This window comes from Scyliorhinus canicula, chromosome 11, assembly GCF_902713615.1.
Source record: "Scyliorhinus canicula chromosome 11, sScyCan1.1, whole genome shotgun sequence".
In the NCBI taxonomy this organism is placed as follows: Eukaryota; Metazoa; Chordata; class Chondrichthyes; order Carcharhiniformes; family Scyliorhinidae; genus Scyliorhinus; species Scyliorhinus canicula.
Window position 1 is genome coordinate 45,714,925 of NC_052156.1, and position 17,534 is coordinate 45,732,458.

General features: G+C 46.0%; 1 protein-coding gene across 3 annotated transcripts in view; it reads right to left on the reverse strand.

Annotated features, from left to right (window-relative positions):
• The window catches only part of fhit (fragile histidine triad diadenosine triphosphatase), a 1,624,435-nt gene that overhangs the window by 920,771 nt on the left and 686,130 nt on the right, over positions 1 to 17,534 (reverse strand). The gene's annotated exons all lie outside the window — the stretch shown is intronic.

Sequence of the window (17,534 nt, forward strand, 5' to 3'; positions counted from 1 at the left end):
TCGCCATACTAGACAACCAGCGAACAGATCATTGGGAAGATTCCTAAGAATTACTATATTGGAGCTTCATTGTGAAGCTTACAGTTATAACTGCAATAAGGCTAGTGGATTTCCACTGCAGATTTTACCAAGATGCATTTTATCGTGTACTCTTGAACATCACCAAAGTGTATATCTCATTGGAACATACTTGGACTTAAAGCACAGTTTTGAAGATTGAGTTTATGAGATACTTAAAGAAGGTGTCTCACCATCAAGATCTCTTTAAACAGCAGTAAAAACAAAATACAATTAGCTTTATAGATTGTCTCGTTTGCAATGCTAGAATATATGACAAGTGCTGGCAGGCAAAGCCATGTTCTAACAAGTATGGCAGGACACAGATCTGTGCCTGTGGACTTCTAAACTTGGTTGTTGTCAGAAGCTTCAGCTCTTATACATATTCTTTTGGCCACTCCCATAAGTGTTGTCTTATATTTTATGCTTCATCTGATAGAATTACATAACAGTATATCATAACAAGCTTCTTTGTAATAGCTGGATTCTCAGGTCTTGCACTTGTCCCCATCTCTGATCAGAGGCAGATTGAGGAAAGTCTTGTTAGGAAGAGACTCATATAAATTGTTAAACTGATTGTCTCACAGACAACAAATTAACTTACTGATTCACTTAATTCAATTAGTAGAAACTAACTTCACACAATAATGCAACATAATGAGCGTGCATCATTGGATCATCTTGCTCAACATGAACAAAGTAACTTCTGAACAACACCTCTACATAATAACCTGCCAATCTGGGGAAAGCCCATCTCAGCAGCTTTCTGTTTAAAAATCTAACTGCCAAGATATGTTTCTGCCTAGATTTCCACCCCGACTACCATCTGATCACAGGCAGGAAGAAGGGCCTGTGCCAGATACCCCTTGCCATACACCCAAGGCCAGGGATAACGAGTGAGATGTTTTACAATTATTGAGACAAGCAAATTCATTGCGAGGTATTTCTTGTCATTGACAAAAAAGCCTCTTTAATTTTGTAAAATTTTAACCATCCCATGTCCCAAACTTGTGTGAACACACTTAGATTTTTAAAAAAGAACAGAATTTACATCCACTTCTTTTCTGTATCCTTTCCTTGGAAATGTGACCAAAAATTCTAAAATATGCCACTTTCCTGACAGAAAAACCGAAAAGAATAACAATTAGAAAGCAACAATGGAAACAAAGAAAAATAGTAAGAATTTTACATCCTGTCTGCTGGACTTGGTAACCACAAACTCAACAGACATGCCTTTCATTCCCCACCTTCAGAACAGATCATCATGGAAGTTTGACATCAGAGCTCAAACGGGTGAAGCAAACAAAAAAATATATTTCGAAAGAGTGCTGGTAATCTCAACAGCAGCTATTTGAGAGGAGTTGCTCAGTTTGACCATGTAAGAGATCTGAATCAACATTGGTAGTAATAATGTATGCTCCAGTCAATTAGTATACACCAACAATTCATTTACCTAACGGCTGTCTGCGAAATCCACTGTCCAGTATAAAACTAATTTTAAAAGACGGAAGATTTCAAGTTCAGGTCCCTGCTCTATGCTGAACATGCTGTTGCCAGTTGAGGTGACATTGTGAGGCAACAACTCACCTTGGCACCCTTAGGTTGATGAACAGAATAAAATCTGATTTCCTTTTTATGATAAGTATCCATGGACTAGCTTGGAAAAGGTTGGCTATATGCTCCGCGTAATCAAATAGCCTGCCATTATCTTTGTTCAGACGCAGTGAGTGGCCAATAAGATGAAGCACTGGAGGGCATTCACTGCCCCTAAACAATCTCCCAGCATGAATCAATTCTTTCTGGAGAAACAGGAGAAAATTAGAGGTGGAAAAAAACTTGTCGAATTAAATTTTGCTGGGGGTAGATGGTGATCTTGGGGGAGTGATGGTTTTGGGAGGAGACAGTGGTGTAGTGGTAATATAATCGGACGAGTAATCCAGAGGCCCAGATTGCTCTGGGGACACAGGTTCAAATCCCACCGCAGAAGCTGGTGGATTCTAAATTCAATTGATAAATAAATCTGTGTTATAAAGCTAGTCCGGTGCAGCACAGTGGCACAATGGACCCGGGTTCGATCCCGTCCCCAGGTCACTGTCCGTGTAGAGTTTGTACATTCTCCCTCTGTCTGCGTGGGTGTGACCCCCACAACCCAAAGAGATATGCAGGGAGATGGATTGGCCACACTAATTTTCCCCTTAATTGGTAAAAAAGAATTGGGTACTCGAAAAAAAAAATTTTTTTAATATTATTGTCAATTATTGGAAAAACCCATCTGGTTCACCAATGACCTACTCTTACTTATGTGTGACTCCAGAAATATGGGCCGGAATTCTCCAATCGTTACGATTCACTTTTCCCACCGACAGTGCAGCCCTGCCCGCAGCTTTCCTGGGGTCTTGGGGTGGCTTCAATGGGAAATCCCATTGACATGCGGCAGGAAGACAGAATCGCACCACCAGCGCATGGCACACAATCAGCGAATACGGCCATGGTTGATTCTTAATTAAAGAGTCCAAAATGGCCAAGCAAGCCACTCATTTGAAGGGCAATTAGGGATGGGCAACAAATGCTGGCCTTGCCAGTGACATTCCATGATAATGTTTTCAAAGACTCACATGGTTGGAGTTTGTAATTTTAACCTTAATGTTGAAAGTCAAAACAAAAAAAGACAAATTAGTATTTGGTGATCATTTTATTTTTGCAAGTTGCATTAACATCAGAGTAGGACAACATGTCCTTTTTGAAATGAAGCCACGTCTATAATCTGAAACTTTGTGTGTGACTATGAATCATTAATGGTTGATTAACAGTGCAGACTACGGGGCCATAGATACAAGGTCTCGATAAATTAATAGAATTCAGTGCAGTGAGGGAGGAACAGTTGATCAGCAAACAAGATATTCTCATCAGAAATTCAGTGGCATGAAGATCAATAGGAGTAATGCGAAAATGGATCAAATTTATGCTTACACGGAACACATATTCAGTCTCCAGGGAGCAATTTTCAACTGTGATGGGGGTAGAAAACTGGAGGTCGGGATTAGACCACCCATTATGCATCCTGCAAAATTTTCCTACCCACAGTAATATAATGGCCTGCTGCCTTGATACTCTCAGTTTTCTAAGATTAAAATTATATAATTTCTACACGATTGGATAGATGTTAAATTGCTGCCCTTAAGCTTCAGTGACAATAGTGAATTATTCAAGGGCTATAAGATTGAAAGAAAACAATGACACAGCATAAGGGAAACGAGATGTTAAATTGCTTTTGACAGAAAAAATAAAACACAGAGAATGAGCAGAAAATCACCCAACAGAAATATAACCACTGGAGAAAAGAACCATAAATTCAGGTTTTATGTTTCCTATTTCTGCATATTATCTGGAAAACTGCATACACTGCAGTATGTACAAAACACAGCAGTATAAAAAAGATAAGCAGCTGGTGGATTTTCATCTGCATTCTTGACACTGCAAGATTTATCAACCATTATTCTGTATTCAATTAATTGACTCATAGCCACAAACTGACACAGTACAATCCAAACTGGATAAGACCTCGATACACAGGTTCCACGAGATGTGCCCTGGGGTCCAACCAATACTCAACCTCTCATTGTTCAGAGAATGTACCTGGAGGGTTTGACTGCAAATATGTTAAATGAGAAAGAGCATTCGGTTCACCTTATCCTTTTCACTATACAAGATCCCAAGTAGTTGAAATGTCTTCCCCTCCAGCATTTATCAACCTCTTTGCTGCTGTAGACTACGTTCACAATCATCTTTGGAAGCTTTATAAAAAGAATATAAGGGAATTTGTGTTACTAAAATTAATTATTTTATAGGCATTTGTTAACAATGGAGCGATAAATAATGTGTTATACTCTGAGGACAAACATTGGAGATGTATTGTGTTTTTGGGCTTATATTAAGGTTACAAGGTTTACAGAACATCTTTCAGTTCAGTTCAGGCCAGTTTTTAAAACAGTCTTTCTGATCAGATTAAGAATATTTTCAACATACATCTGTACCAGCACTTTCCATTAGATACACCCAAAGTCAGCCACAAAAGATCGAGGGATTTAAATCACAATTGCTGACATCTTTTATGTTGGTTTAAAAAAAAATGTGCTGGCCTTGCACATAAAACTGACCACATCCCCAAATCAAATTAATCTCCATGGTGAGTTTCTGCTAATTGCACCTGTTTGTGGGTCTTCAAAGTGGCCCTCAAAATTTTCTTTCAGATGCTAGGATATTAATAGGCAACTTTCAAAAGCATTAATATTGTAAAAAGTATAAGAAACTGTCTATTGTTTACCAATGAAAATAGAAAGCGGTTCAGTCTAGTGTTATCAAGTAATTTTTGTTTATTATAAATAAAGTTCCTCATGGATGATCAACTAAACATTCTGGTTAAAATTGCTTCTTTTTTGTGATACATCCATTTCATCTTTATTAATAAAATCGTACCAGGTTACCACTCTGAGATGTCTCAATCAATATGTTTTAGTAGACATACATCAAATTTTTTAAAGTTAATAGGCGGAATTCTCCGCTCCCACACCGGGGGCGAAATTCTCCGACCCCACGCAGGGTCGGAGAATAGGCGGGAAGCGGCGTTATTTCCGCTCCCGCAGGTTTTGTAATTCTCCCGCCGGTCAAAAACCGGCGTTGTGCAAATCCCGCCGGCAACCTGTGAAAACAGCTGGCGCCGGCGGGATTTCATTTGTTAAAAAACTTACACAAATCTCCGGCCCGGATGGGCCGAAGTCCCGCCGCTGGGAGGCCTTCTCCCGCCGCCGAGGTTTAAACCACCTCTGAAACGGCGGGCTCAGCGGCGCGAGCGGGCCCCCGGGGTCCTGGGGGGGCGGGGGGGCGATCGGACCCGGGGGGGGGGTGCCCCCACGGAGGCCTGGCCCGCGATCGGGGCCCCCCGCTTACTCTGCGGGGCAGTGCCGTGGGGGCACTCTTTCTCCTTCCGCTCCGCCACGGCCTCCGCCATGGCGGACGCGGAGGAGAACCCCGCATCGCGCATGCGCCGGCAGTGACGTCAGCGGCAGCTGGCCGCTGACGTCACTGCCGGCGCATGCGCCGACCGCCGAAAGCCTTTCGGCCAGCCCCGCTTCCGACGGCGCCGGGTGTTTGCGCCAGTCTTCTGGTGCAAACTGCTCCGGCGCGGGGCTGGCCCCCAAAGGTGGGGAGAATTCCCCACCTTTGGGGAGGCGCGACCCCTGAGTGGTTGGCGCCACTCCCCTACGCCGGCACCCTCCGTCACGCCGGGTAGGGGAGAATCCAGCCCCGGGTGGGAGAATCGCGGGAGGTCCGCTCCCGCACCTCCCGCGATTCTCCCCCCCCCCCCCCAAAATGGCGTGTCGTGTTTTGCGACACGCCGCTCGGAGAATCACGGTCCGCCGTTTTTCACGGCGGCCCGCGATTCTCCGACCCGGATGGGCTGAGCGGCCTGCCGTTCGCGACCGTTTCACGACGGCGGCAAGCACACCTTGTCGCTGCCGTCGTAAACACGGTGAGATGCCCGTTTGGGGCTTGTGGGGGGCCGAGAGGGGACTGAGCACCACGACCGTGCTCGGGAGGGGACAGGCCCGCGATCGGTGCCCACCAATCGTCGGGCCGGCGTCTCAATGGGACGCACTCTTTCCCCTCCGCCGCCCCGCAAGATAAAGCCGCCCCGTCTTGCAGGGCGGCGGAGAGGAAGACGGCAACCGCGCAGCGGCAAGGCCCGGCGGCCTAGTCCCCCGGCGGAGGGAGAATAAGGGGCCAGGAGAGGCCTCCGACGCCGTCGTGAAACCCGGAGAGGTTTCACGACGGCAACGGGCCTTTGGGAGAATTCCGCCCAATGTTTCAAATACTAATCACTCTGATTCATGGAAAACTATGTTCAGTGACATGCAAATGAGTTTGACCAAAAACCAGAGTAAAAAGTCAGCAGGTTCAATTTTGATGTCAATTTGCACACAAGTGGGTGGCAGTGGTTAGCATTGCTGCCTCACAGTGCCAGGACTAGGGTTCAATTCCAATCTTGGGGTGACTGTGTGGGTTTCCTCTGGGTGCTCCAATTTCCTACCACAGTCCAAAGATGGACAGGTTAGATGGATTGGCCATATCAAATTGCCCCCTAGTGTCCAAAAAAGGTTAGGTGGGGTTACGGGAATAGGGCGGAGGCATGGGTCTGGGTGGAGTGCTTCTTCAGAGGGTCATGCAAACTCGATGGGTTGAGCTGAACTGAATTCTTTCTGCACTATTGGGATTCTATGAAGTTGCCGTTTGCACCCAAAGCAGAAGCTCCACTCTGGGCCATAAGTTCCTTGGAGTAGCAATTGGCATTGGATTGCCACTCCATGCAGACTCACACATGCTAACATTCTTCAGCTCCTGTCTTGCCCAACCGTCCTGACAGGCAAAGTGAGAGTTAGGCAGTACTATAGGTCCCTGGATTCAGCACCAAAGTGTAAAATAAGTACAGCACTAACTGATGTAAAGCAAGTTAGTTTAAAGGTCCTGTTGAAAATAACCAGCCAAGAAGAAGGTAAGTATCTTAGCTAGGTGGATGGTATGAAAGGTTGGGGGTTCACAGATGGGTTGGACATTTGCCGGGGGGGGGGGGGGAGGAGGTTGGACATTGGGATAGGGGTTGGACTTCAGCGGGGTGGGGCGGGGGGGGGGGGGGGGGGTACTCCGACTTCTGGGGGGAAGTCGGACTTCTGGGGGCGAGTTAAGATTCTCGAAGGGTGTGGGGTTCAGACTTCAGAGGAGTTGGACATTCTGGGGGGTTCGTCATCAGTGGCGAATTGAACATTCAGGAGTGGATGGACATTGGGGGGGGTGGTCACTTTGAGATCTGCATCCTTCCCACAATGGGCAGGACCTAAATTTGCATATTCAAATGTGCAGTTAGGTACATTTGAACATGCACTCGCCGGAGCTAACCAGCGCCTAGGATAGAATCCCCTCGCCAAGGAGACCCCCCAGTCGGGTGCTGTTTAGCACTGGTCTTCACATATGGGGACCAGGTAGAACGGCACTTGAGGGGTCTGCCAGGCAATCAATGGCCTCTGGGTGGTCGGCCTCTGAGCAGGATGGTATCCGGGCACTGCTGATGCCACCTGGGCACTTGTCACTGCCAGAGGTGGCATTTTGCCTGCGCCAGGCACGGGTTCAGAGGAACCCTGCCCTTATGAAGTAGGGTGCGGGGGGGGGGGGGGGGGGGTATAACCCGTTTATATGCAAATTGGGGCAATAGGCAGGTCCGGAGGCTGCAGTGGGAGGTCTAACTAGCGAGCGAAGCTCATTAGTGCAGAAAATAGGACTAAGTGCGGCCTCAGCAGGGCGTTCCTCCCTGAGGCCTGGATATGAAGCAGAGTCCCATTTAATAGTGGGGTCGTTCTTATCGCTGCTAGCATCGGAAAACACCCGGCTGAATGGGCTTGACATGGGACTGTGTTTCATTTCCGTTAGTTTGAAGACTCAGATTAAGTAGTTGGTAAAGTCTGGTATACAGTATTGGATTTCTGCATTCAGAGAATAACTGCCACTTTGAAAGATGGTCAGAAGGGGCTTCGACATGTTATTTATGAAGCAATTCAGAAGTTTGGAATAACAACTGATGTCTACCCTCAACTCAAGCAATATGTGCTCATGAAGGTTTGCTGTATGAGGCTTCATTCTTTTTTCAAAAGGCACAAATTTTTAATGAAGCATAATTAAGTCCATAAACTCTGAGGATCCAACAACAGCAGCATTTATGTGGATCCTCTAGTGCAGTAAAAATGTTCCATGGTGCTCAGAGAAAGTTGATACCAAGCATATAAGAAGCTTGCACAGACAAAACTTCCTGCAGTCCATATGTGAGATGAATGGCTCAGGATTTGTGGAAAAAAGGGGAAGCAGCTGCAGGAAAAGGCTGGCTCTGATTCGAATGGTCCATGATTAAATATGGGCATGGTCTCATTGCCACATCATGCCTGATTCGGAAAACAATTTCTTGCGATATTTACCCGGCCGGATTACAGAGCAATTTAACAGGAGCGGCAAGGCAAATGTTTTGGGGAAAGAATACCAAAGCTTAGGGCAGCTGCAGGTGCATATGCCAATGGTGGTGTGATGAAATTCAGGAAAGTACAAGAAGTCAGAATTGGAAGCACAGAGATCTTGGAGGATCTTAAGGCTGGAGAAGCTGTTCATTCATCATCCGTACTCTGCTTTATACTGGAGCAGCTACCCAGACACCCAATATATTGGGGGAGGAACTTTTATGGTTGATTCACTTATGATAGTAAGTTGAATTGATCAAAGAAATCACCAACCAACCTGGTGCAGTGGTATGGTCACATTTCTTTCTTATTGTTCATTATATTTGTAGTTAGAGACCAGATACTGCCTTAGACCCAAAGAAATGTATGGTTTCATCAACTAATTGTGGAAGTACTTATGCCTGGATCTCTCTGGACAGAGAGTTTTTTGGTTCACACTCGCACAATGTATGTGTTCACAGTCAGGGCCGGCTCACTGTACCGGCAACTCGGGCAGTCGCCCGGGGCGCCATGTGCTAGGGGGCGCTAGGAACCCTTTACATATGTTCAGTCATTGCTGTGAATTGCTAGTACAGTGAGATTTCTTTAGTGACTTTTGAACAAGTCCTCAACGGGAAGGGAAGATGCATATTTGCTTTGATGTCTGCCGAGATAGTGATGCAAGCCCGGTTCTACATTTGGGTTCACATATGGAGGGGGAGGGGGGGGGATTGGTAAACACAACCATCGGGCCTGCAGCTGGGGCCACAGGGCTGCCCCGCCGCCTATAAATGTCAATAACGTCTTGTTAGAATCAAATACCTGCAGCACTCCACCACCTCTTAGATCAAAGCAAATCACTGAGGATGCCGGAGACGGAGACAATCCACCCTCCCATCCCCCCACCCCACCCATAACAGACAGAACAATCTCAGCTGGTCTGACAGCCTCTGTGGAGACAGAGATCTGTCGATGGGATTAGCTTTGTATTTGCAGTTCTGCTTCCCGTTCACTGGACGAAGAATGATCCGGACTCCAAACCTTAGCTCCGAGGTTCTCTCTCCACTTCGTGTGACCCCCCATCAAAAAAAAAAGGTTAAGAGTTCCAGTCGCCTGAATCAACAGCCTTGGCTCGGGGAATTCTGTTGTAAGAAATCTGCAACAACAACAAACATATTGACCAGACAAGAGAACAAGGTGAAGTGATTCTGTCAGCGGAGATTCCCTCTGTGGACGGGGCAGACAGGCTTGGGGGGGGGGGGGTGGATAATTCCCTCAATTATACACTGTCTCACCCAATGAGTAGATGAGTAGAGTAAAATAAGAATTAATCACAGGTGTGTTTGCCAGTGTATTTGGTGTGTTAACCATTAATAAATCACATTTTCTTACTGTCGTTAATGATTACAGAGAAATGGACACCAATTTGTAGCAATCTGATTTTTGGCAGAGAATTCCGTTTTGTCATTGGGAGGAGAAGGTAACAATGCTGTCAACTTTCACCCTCTCTCTTTCTCTCTCCTCTCTCTCTCTCTCCTCTTTCTCAGTGCCCAGTAGTGACATCATCAGGCAGTGTTAATAAGGTGGGGTGTGCCGGCAGAGTCTGTCCTCAGGTACTCCAAACCCTCCACTGGACAACAATGCAGAGATCACCCACTGAAAAAAAACAATGCCTTCCCCAAACTCTTCTTTAGGTAAGCTCCTTCCGCATTCCGAGCCACCCCTCTCTTCCTCTCTCTCTCTCTCTCTCTATCTCACTCCTCTTGTTCTCACCGCGGGGAGGGGGTGAAATGAATCGTTCCCACACTTTTCCCGGAATCACTGCAGGGTTGGTATTGATTAACCTGCCCCTGGCTCACAGTCCCGCGCGTCCAGCCTGAAATGCCACGGCCATGTCCACTTCACACGAGCGGCATTGCTGCACTTCGGGCATTTCAAGGTCCAGGGCAACGACTCCCACCAAGTGGCAACTGACCTTACCCCGGTCTTGCTGTTTGCCAATCAGCTCCCTATCTCGGCGGAGAAACCAGAGCTTCACCGGAGCGCCGGCGACGCTTCAGCTGTCTGTCCTTTGAAGTCTCAAAACTCTTCCGAAACTTTGCTCCAACTTTTTTTCACCCCCTTGACCACACGCCTGAGACCGTTTGACGGTGCAGAGGCCAACAATCACGAGTTCGCTTCAGACGTCCTTTTGCAGCCGCGAAAAGGGAAAAGTCTGACATCTGGTTAAAGTTACTGAATGTGCAGCACATGCATCTGAGGGAGAAAGTTTCGCGGATCGTCGCTCGGGTGATTCAGAAACATTTCATTTGTTATCAATTGGACAGCGTTCGGGTCCTGTCCTGACCATCATGGTATGTTTTGAGGGGCAGACAGTTTTTGTTTTTTAAATGAGAGACAGGTTAGTTGTGTACACAGTGAATTGAAGATCGGTCCTGGACAGAATATAGAAACGAAACAATTTCTACCCATTAAAAGTTGTGAGGCTAAATGAGAACTATTTGCCAAATGGCTCTGTGTGACTCGTGTGTCCAGCAGTGGGTCCGGGAAGCGGTTCGCGTTACTGTACAGAGTGGCTGAGCTGTGAACGCCGCCAAGTTGTATTGTAACTGCTGAATTTTTATTCTACATTTTCAGTTTTTCTCCTTGTGAAAATTTTTAAAAATTATACTTGTAAGGGCGCCGAAGTTCAGCTCGCCCGGGGCGCCAGCAACCCTAGGGCCGGCGATGTTCACAGTTTTCAAAAAGTTCCATTTGTAAGTTCACTTTTCCTGTGGCAGACTTTACTCGATATCAGGAAGGCCCAATATGGAATGTACTTCTCACCTGTAAAAATGAGTTGTCCAGCCAAGACACAGTTGAAAAAAAGGTGACACATCTTCTTGCTATCTGATGGTATGGCTGGGGAGAGGGGCGTGGCGGATGGAGAGTAAAACTATCTCTTAAACTAGGTCTTCCAGTCTCGGAAGGGTTATTGCCAAATGCGTTAATAAAGTTTGCTATAAAATGCATCAGCTCACGAGTTGGAAAATCTGGGGCGCGGTTCTCCGCTGCCCATGACGGGTCGGAGAATAGCGGGAGGGCGTCCCCGACATTTTTCACACCCTCCCGCTATTCTCCCCCCCCCCCCATGGCCGCCCCACGACACGAATCGCTGCTGCCATTTTTTATGGCGAGCAGCGATTCTCCCCAGGCCGATGGGCCGAGTTCCCAGGCCTTTACGGCCGTTTTTACGGCAGCAAACACACCTGCTTGCTGCCGTCGTAAGAACGGCCGCAACATGCCCGTTCTGGGCATCCAGGGCCCCGATTGGCACGGCCCTGGTACGGCCGTGCCAAGGGGGGCATGGGCCCGCAATCGGTGCCCACCGATCGTGGGCAGTGCGTCCGTAATGGACGCACTCTCTTTCCCTCCGCCGCCCCATGGGGCGGCGGAGGGAGATGACAGCCCCGCGCATGCGCGGCTGACGTCATCGTGCGCGTCAGCCGGCGTGATGCTTGGCGCGCGGACTTAGCGACGGTCGCTAAGGACGCGATGCCGTGCTTCACGGGGCCCCGCTGCTAGCCCCGCCCGGGGGAGAGAATCGGGTCCCAGGAGGGGGCGCGGAGGCTGACGTGAAACACGGCCAGTTTCACGGCAGCCTTTACGATTCGCCGCATTTGTGGAGAATCGCGCCCCTGGTATCTGAAGAAGTCAGCTCCAGAGAATCAATATTATTGAAAGGAATAAAAGAAGCCATCGCTTCTCGGCCTTTTGGCTAAGATCTGGTATGTCTCTCTTGTGGGGACCATGAATTGGATTCAATTTGAATTTGAATTGGTTTTTGGAGCAGGCAAGGAGCTGGATTAGGTATTCGCCCCTGTCCACACTCTGAGCTCTGGCTTTGTAACTCTGAAAAAGAATATAGAAAGAGGAATAAAAGAAGCCAGTCAAGTGACCCACAAACCCAGGAAAAGAAACAAGGGCAAATTAGCAAATATAAATTTAAAAATGCAAAACACTTGTAACAAGAAAAGCAAAAATGCTGAACATAATATTTCAATAACTGCAGGCTGCAGCATGTATTTCAAAGCTAAATCCAGGGTTAGATTTGCTTCAATTTTATATTAATTCTGGTAACTATAATTACCTCTGAAAATTTTATGTACATAATTTTTATGCTACATACTCACCAATTACTGTTTTAATGAGAACGCAAGGTTCATGCTTGTCAACTTCATCACAAAGTATTGTTGTGGTATGAAGCGAACCATACATAAAGCTCAAATTTAAAATCTCTAATTTATCTGTCAACTGACTTTCAGACAAGCTGTTGTTATTTGACGACCTCAAAATATTCTCACAAACTGCTGACATACCAAAAGTTTGAACTTGAGAACACAGGAATTGCGAGATGATGAAAGACTAAGGTGCATCTAATTTGGCTTCAAGCATCTTCATAGTAGCATGATATGAAACTGTAATTGATAATTAATCACAGCAACCAATCTGGTAATTTGTTTAAAACAGACCCAGACACCTAGCAAAGAAAACTCCGGGAATGGACAGCTTTGGAAACAATAGGCCTAAATTGCTCCTCCCATGCATATAACACTTGCCATTCAAGCCGGAAACATATACAGGTAAACCCCAAATTTACATAATACCAATTTACCGGAAATGTTGGTTTTACGGACAGGCTTGCCTGTTTGGGATGAGTGTTATTTTGGTTTAATTTCTCGATCGATTAGGTCGCGGAAATTATTTTATCTAATCGTTTGCTGATTCCTCTTTGTTTTTGTGTATGGTCCTGTACCATGAAATAATAATGTCTTTTTGTTTGACTGTATCACTATTTTCTGATTATTTTACTTTAAATCTAGGGGTGAACTACACAAAACCAGTTTTAAGGAAAATCCTTTTTTTCACAATGAACTCAGTCCTGACCGATTTCATAAAAACAGGATTTACCTGAATTCTATCTCCTAGCATTTAGTTTCTGAAAGACAATGATCTAATTTGCATTTTATTAAATCAACACTAACTGCTTCCATTCCAGCCAGCATGGTAGCATGGTGATTAGCACAATTGCTTCACAGCTCCAGGGTCCCAGGTTCAATTCCCGACTTGGGTCACTGTCTGTGCGGATTCTGCACGTTCTCCCCGTGTGTGCGCGGGTTTCCTTCGGGTGCTCCGGTTTCCTCCCACAGTCCAAAGATGTGCAGGTTAGGTGGATTGGTCATGCTAAATTGCCCTTAGTGTCCAAAATTTCCCTCAGTGTTGGGTGGGGTTACTGGGTTATGGGGATAGGATGGAGGTGTTGACCTTGGGTAGGGTGCTTTTTCAAAGAGCCGGTGCAGACTCGATGGGCTGAATGACCTCCTTCTGCACTGTAAATTCTATGAATTATATCTAAAGTGCGCATTTTCAATTTATTGAACACCCGGTTACTGAAATAGTGTTTTGCAGATGTGTTTTGAATTTACCTCTTGAAGTGCAGGTCGTGTCCTCTGATTCCATTGTTCTAACGGTGGCGTAGCTTGTCATGGTCTACATTATCTAGTCCTTTTAGAATCTTAAAAACAGCATTCGTATCACGTCTTAGACTGTTCTCCATTGGGTGCATGGGCAATTTACACAATTACTCCCATAATCCAATGCCTTAACTCCCCCAGTCAAATTGCTGCTCTCTTTATTTACTATCATTATTTACTTTTTGGATATCCTTTTCGGACTGCGGTGACCAAAACTGTACGCAGTATTCTAAGAGACACATTACTATTTTATAAAGTGGAAGGAATGATTCAATGTTTTGGCTCAATATTGACTTTTTAACGTATCATCACATTTGATTTGTGTTATTAGAAACATAAAATGTTGGAAAAACTAGCAGGTGTGGTCACATCTGCAGAGAGAGAAAAACAGAGGGCGCGATTGAATGGCCTTGTCCCGCCCGACTCGGTGAAATGGCGGGGCCTTTAAATTTTGTGAGATTCGCGATGCTCGGAACGCCCTGCAAGATCTCATTATATCTAGTGAGACATCGTGATCTGGACCTCACTCTCACTGGGCGAGATGCAAATTAACATATTCAAGTGAGTCATTGGGCTCATTTAAATAGGTCTTCACCCAATTCTCTTGAGGTTGGGGAACTAATGCCCGTGCCTGTGTGACCTCACCATGACACTATGTAACACAGGTCCACACAAACGTGGATCGGGCCTAATGGCAACTGAGGTCTCCCAGGTCATCGGAGGCCCCTAGGCAGTTGGGCCTTGGGAAGCATGGTACCCTGGTACTCCCAGGCACTTCCACTATCACCCGGGCACCCTGGCAATGCCATCCTGGCACTGCCAGGCTGCCTGAGTGGCACTGCCAGTGTGCCAGGGTAGCAGTGCCCAAGTGCCCGGGTGCCAGGAATTCCTCCTTGGTGTACCCTAAAGAGGTGGATGGGGGGGGGGGTCTTGAGGATCCCAAGTGACAATTTGGGGCAGTGGGGGTTCTGGATGCCATAGTGGGGTATCCGAGGGGGGTGGGGGTTGAGAGATCGGGACGACATTTACAAATGGCACCCTGACCTCTTCCTGCACTAGTTAGCTGTCATGCGAGTGTCCCTTTAAGAAAGGTTTAGTCTCTTTCATGTGACTTGTAGCACATTGGGCTGTGGCAGTCAGGTGAGAGGGTTTTCTTTAGATTTCAGTTCCAGTTTGACTGCTTTGACTGTAGAAGGAGAAATAAGTGCTTTTCTCTGTTTTCATTTTAAAAACTGTTCCAGTAAAAAGCCCACTGGTTGTGGCTAACTGCCTCGGTAACTTTAAAGGTATAGTTGCTTTCCGAAAGGAGTTTGAATCTGCTGGTTGGAACTGGATCAGAATTTCAGGAAAAGATCAGTCCCCTTCAAGTGAGGGCACAGTGTGCTGGGCCACGGCCTTTAAAGGGATTTTGGGTTTATTGGATTGTTATTGAATTGGAGCAGCTAAGGAGAAATTCATTAAATGTTCTATGCAAAGATTACTATAGCTGTGTGGTGTCTTTATGTTTGTGATTGATAACATTTCTTGCTGTGATTATAAGTTAACTATATTCCTCAAATAAACCTGGTTTTGATTAAAGCGCCGAGGAAGTCTGATTAATCACCACTGAAGTGAAGGCTTTTGTGCTCATCTGAGCCAAATTTAACATAAAGGTTGTAGGTCAGGTGAACTTCATAATACCTTTGGAGTTTCTAAGCCCTGGCCCATAACATTAGCAGAGCTCATCGTGCAGGGAATGAGGTAGGTCTGGCCTCGACAGGGCGTTCCTGACCAAGGCCAATAAAAGGTTCAGTCCGGTTAGATAGCAGAGTAATTCTCAGCATTGCTGGCGCCAAGAAAGACCCTGCTATGTGCGACAAAACGGGACTCTTTTTTGCATGTTAAATCGTGTTCTGTGTTAATTTTGAGAGTCTGATGTGACTCTTCTTTGGAACAAATATAATTTGAAATACTCAATGTCACCCAGAATATTTACAATAGCTTTAATTTACTACCACCCGTGCCCCCCCCCCCCCCCCCCCCCCCAATTTACTATATACATTACTTTATCTCAATTTAAGTCATAGACCTTCCCGGTTGTCTTTCTCCATGGGCAGCATGGTAGCACAGTGGTTAGCACAGTGCTTCACAGCTCCAGTCCCAGGTTCGATTCCCGGATTGGACATTATCTGTGCGGAGTCTGCATGTTCTCCCCGTGTCTACATGAGTTTGCTTTGGGTGCTCTGGTTTCCTCCCATAGTCCAAAGATGTGCAGGTTAGGTGGATTGGCCATGCTAAATTGGCTTTAGTGTCCAAAAACGTTAGGTGGGGTTTCAGGGTTATGGGGATAGGGTGGAGGTGTGGGCTTTAGAGGGGTGCTCTTTCCAAGGGCCGGTGCAGACATCAATGGGCCAAATGCTCTCCTAATGCACTGTAAATTCTATGATTCATGTGCAAGTGCTGATGCTGCCAAACTACTGGCCAACGCAAAGTGATCCCTTGATAAACAACACAATGGAAGAGAAACTTCACGAGAAGCAATAATGAGTAGTCCAGAGTTTCCCCCACCATCAGACAACTTGATGCTTATGAAAGTGGATTCCGGCTTACCCATCACAAAAACACAAGAAATGGGAGCAGGAAAATGCCATGTGGTCTGCTGAGCCTGCTCTGTCATTCAATGCAATCATGGCTGGTCTTAGGCTTGCGATGAATGTAAGAAATTGTCATATTTTATATTTTTTGCAGTAATGTTATCAAAACCTGGATTAAGATGCATACAGACAGTATGACTGCTGGAGTTGTGGTTAAGCTGTTGTAAGCAGCAGGGTAGCATGGTGGTTAGCATAAATGCTTCACAGCTCCAGGGTCCCAGGTTCGATTCCCGGCTGGGTCACTGTCTGTGTGGAGTCTGCACGTCCTCCCCCTGTGTGCGTAGGTTTCCTCCGGGTGCTCCGGTTTCCTCCCACAGTCCAAAGATGTGCGGGTTAGGTGGATTGCCCATGCTAAATTGGCCGTAGTGTCCTAATAAAAGTAAGGTTAAGGAGGGAGGGGGGGGGGGGTTGTTGGGTTACGGGTATAGGGTGGATACGTGGGTTTGAGTAGGGTGATCATGGCTCGGCACAACATTGAGGGCCGAAGGGCCTGTTCTGTGCTGTACTGTTCTATGTTCTATGTTCTAAAAGTGAGGTAATCAATGATTTGCAGGAGAAGTGTTCTGCTAATATATCTAGAGAAAAATTTACTTGTTTACCAACAACTAGCTAGTAGAATTTTGTTAGACCCGGGGTCGGGGGGGTTGAAGGGGGGGGGGGGGGGGGTGGGGGGGCATGCAATAATTTCTAAGGGATATTGTGTTTGGTCCTGGCTAAACAAGTTGAAGGACACTTTGTAAGAAGAGACAAAGAATGCCTTATGCTTTGGGTACATATGTTGTAATTCATGGGAGCAGCCAGATCTGTCTGAAAAGTCAGTTGGTCCTGAACGGAGGTATTTCAGTTTGGTTCTGAAAGGTTCTCTCTCCAAAGATTTCCAACTGAAAAAACAAGTATAAACGTGGTTGTTAACTTTATCCATGTTTGTTATTTGGAATATAGTGACAAGTTTAAGAATTAAGTTTAAGGTTTTCTCTCTTACTTAAGAAATGTTGTTACTGTTAACTGGAAAGCTATTTCATTGTTGCTAATGTTGTTAATTCTGTGTTTAAATTAAAGTGTGTTTTAACACAAAAGATACCAATGGGTCAGTGTCATCACTCCTGTGGTGCAGTAACACTTTGTCATATTTTTCTAACTTGTAAATAGTTGGGTGCTCATTCAGGATATTAACAAGCTTCAGCTCAATTTCCCCAGCTGTCCCCAATGTCCCTTAGCTCCTCGAAATACCAAAAATCTGACTATCCCAGCCTTAAATGTATTTAACAATGGAGCATACACAACCCTCTGGGGCATAG